Consider the following 3910-nt stretch of genomic DNA (forward strand, 5'->3'; position numbering starts at 1 on the left):
TAGTGACGAACCATAAATGCTTGAAGTGGTCCTTTGTGAACAGGTTAGTCAACATATTTTTATTCCCTACTCTAATAACTATTAATTTGCTGGAGGCGTAGTTTCTGGCGAAGCTCTACAACTAGTGCGGTACACTTGTGTATCTCCCTGTTTTCCTCTTCCGGTGCAATGTTGGCTGCAGGCATTGCGACAATCGGCAGGAGGCTGTCTGTTTTCAACGACATAATCTTTTCCCTTTGAAGGCGGTGGGGCAGGTCTGGAAGTTATAGAATCTTTCATGCGAAGCTCGCAATAAAAGTCGTCCTCTGTGACTGAAGGAGAAGACATTACACAAGTTTGTCGTAGCAAATGCCCGTTGCACAAAAAAAAATTTGTATGTTGGGACTTTATCATCAACTGCTATGAGCATGCAGCCCCCACTACTCAACGAAAGTGGCGACATTCCTAAACATGTGTTACACAACAGCTGAAAACCAATTCGCTTCAGCTTGGCTGGCGCAGAAGCTACTAAATGGTTTGGTTATTGGGGTTTAATGTCACAAAGCAACTCATGCTATGAGGGACGCCGTAGTGGAGGGCTCCGGAAATTTCGAACACCTGGGGTTCTTTAACGTGCACTGACATCGCACAGTACACAGGCCTCTAGAATTTCGCCTTCATCGAAATTCGGCCGCCGTGGCCGGGATCGAACCCGCGCCTTTTGGGTCAGCAGCCGAGCGCCGTAACCGCTGAGCCACCGCGGCGCTCAGTGGTTACGGCGTTCAGTATTCGTAAGAAAACTGCGCTCGCTACTGGCTTGAGTTGCTTTACAAAATTTGCAAATGATTGCCTGTAAAATACCCTCATGCATTCTCTTTTACTTCCGTTTAACTTATGTGCTTATTAGAGACTTGTGTCTTGACTAGAAAGAACATTAAACAGAAGGAAAAAAGACTGACTGAGCTAATCTTATGGCTTAGCTAGGTTTAAATTTAGTGAGAGTAGACGCCCAACAAAACAAGTCACCTATGAGGTGCCCAGAAGGGCCTGTGAAATGCCCAAATGGGCTTGTGAGATGCTGAACTTGGCAGTCTCGTGTGAGACGCCCAAAGGGGCCTGTGAAACGGCACAGCCCACCCGACCGTTGATGTGCTCGACACAACAGCAGAGGCACAGCTTTGCCCCTTTGTTATTCAAAACAATGTAAAAAAGGCACAGAATAAGTCCTGTGTATTACTTGCGTTTCAATATTGAACAGCGGCAAAACAGATCCTAAAAACGAGAGTGAGACAACTCCGCAATTTGTGAAAGTTGTTTATTCACATTTTTATGAGTTAGCAACATAACCACAACATCGGGTGATGGCTGAGGTGTGCCAACTAAACTCCTAGGGGGGGGGGGGGGGGGGGGGGGGGAAGGTCCATAAAGTAGTGTAACTCTGTGGGATATTTTTATTGCTCAGGATTATGGAAGTATGACCCAGATGTACATAAACACAGTCTGCATTAATCTAGAGATGTTTTGCCATACAGTGCCATTGTCATGGCAAGTACAGTCAATGCTTGCTAGCAATGCTGTAACATAGTTGCCAGTTGACTGAAGGTGCTGCACATAATGAAGGATTTTATGATCTTTGGTGTGAAGCTAATCGTGAAAAGCTGCCAGTGCCTACTGCAGTTGAAAGGTCTTGAAAATATTATATGAGATGACTACCAAAGGAGATCTTGGTGTCTGGTGCATTACATTAATTTACACATTATTTATTGCATGTCTGGCCATTAACCATAAAGATCCAGTGTAACGGACTTGACAGGATGGTGACAGGCCTCAATAGTCGCCCACCATCATGAAGGGCATGAGGGAGTTTTGCAGACAAAGCTGAAGTTCAGCTCACCTAGCTCTCTCCGCTCATGCAAACTTGTATTTCTCCAGGTTTTTTTTTTGTCTATGGTGCAGGTGGTTCACTGAGCACACTTAGGCATGCATCACAAAATGTGCGAACAGACTTTATCAAATGAACTTGATGGCTGCTGATGTTTCAATCCAAGCCTTTGTACATCATCATCACATGTTACTGCTTGTATCCGACAACACCCTGTACGAAAATATCCTATTGTGACGAAAAATAAATATTATTTTTGTATGTGATGTTAAATCATGTTATAGCAAAATGTGCACAGTGTTTTACAGTGGCCCTACAGTCTTTCTTGCAAACTGTAGTCGGCTTTGCAAACAACAGACAGCTATTATTTCAAATCTCTTTCTCAGACTATTTAATACCATTATTCTGGTTCTGTACAATTCTAAACTATTTCATTTATGTGCTCTAAGCTATATTTACGATGTCAGTTTATGCAGTTTTTTTTTTCATTCTGCTTGCATGCAACTAGTGTTCTGGCCTTCTCTTGCTTGTCTGATGTGTTAATTTTGATTTCAGTGGCCCTAAAATGCAGCACTTCTGTACAGCTCACCATGTCTTCCCTTATGTGTGGATGCAGAGATTTATAGCAACTGACACAACTGAAATGACACCACATGATGGCGAACTTAACTATTTGGGAAATAAAATTTTTGGGTGAAAAAAAATTGCTGTGTTTCTGTGCGTTTTAATGAAAACCGAATTTTTCAAATCGCTGAACTTTTACTTCCTATGTTACTTTTAGATAACCCTCCTTTACAGATGGTAACACACTGTCTATATAGGCGTGTTAGATCATTTTTACTGCAATTTTGTGGGCTAGGTCTGCATATTTGTATCTACCAGAATATGTTTGGGAAGAAGTTTATTGTTCTTAGCTTAGCATTACATTGAACGTAATTTACCACATAGCATTTACAATGTGCGTTCAGATGTTATATAATACGGTACACTTATGTGCACTTTACATGCTCTATTGCACTACTTGTTCTGTAACTTCTGTATGATGCTATAGCATCTTCAAGACGTGTGTATATCAGCTTGACTTGCTTTGGGAGTGCTTTTTGTATGCTGAATTTATTAGAAGAATGCAGTGTCACATTTGATGAGACTGACATCTGTGAGCTGCAGTGAACTGTAGAAGGAGTTGAAGTTATGCGCCTTTCCTCTGCTTTGTGTCCACTGTCCCGGGGGCCAGTTATGGGCCTTTCCTTGGCTCTGGAAGCTGCTGCCCTCCATCGATTTCATCGGTCCGAGCCAGGCGCGGAACGCTAGGCCTCGCGTTGTACCCAGCACAACAAGGGCCCCCGCCACTACGGCCGCCGGTTAGGCCTACGGCCACCGGCGCGTCTAGACGCCTCGCCTCCGTACTGACCTCAGCAATGATGGTTTACAGCGTTGAAGGCGACGAAATCGTTCCCAAACACTTCGCTAACGACCCGCACGACTAGGTGTCCACTGCCTCAGGGGGCCATATATGCGTCTTTCCTTTGCTTTTGAAGCTCCCGCTCTTCATTGGTTTCGTACAGCTTGACGCGCCACTGCCCCAGGGAGCCATGGAGTTATGCACTTTCCTTTCCTTGCTTTATCTGAAAATCAAATGAAGGTTAAAACCTCAAGCGCCGGATGCAATTAAAGCACGAGGTTAAGCTTTCACTTAAAAAAAAAACGCAGTCCCCGCACGTGCACTGCATGGTTCAGATTTTCTAGGTTGCGTTGATGCAGCTTATTGTTAATTCAAAATAGCAACTACTGGGGCTAGTCGAAAATACATTCTTGAAGGTATTGGTGAGCGATATCAAAATACGGAAGGGACGAAGCGCTTCGTCCTGTGTGTTCGTCCCTTTTCCGTGTTTTGATAGCGCTCAGAAGTACCTTCAAGAATTATTGTTAAGGTGCCTCGATTCGTGTGCGCGCGACGCACGTGCGACGGAACGCCCTAGCGCGTGTTCTCTGGGCCTAATAGAACGTCGCGTGCCCGCTGCTGCAGAGCATCGGCGGCGTCAGGGCTGG

Source organism: Amblyomma mixtum, chromosome 1 (assembly GCF_055824585.1).
Source record: "Amblyomma mixtum isolate Tamu chromosome 1, ASM5582458v1, whole genome shotgun sequence".
Classification (NCBI taxonomy): domain Eukaryota; kingdom Metazoa; phylum Arthropoda; class Arachnida; order Ixodida; family Ixodidae; genus Amblyomma; species Amblyomma mixtum.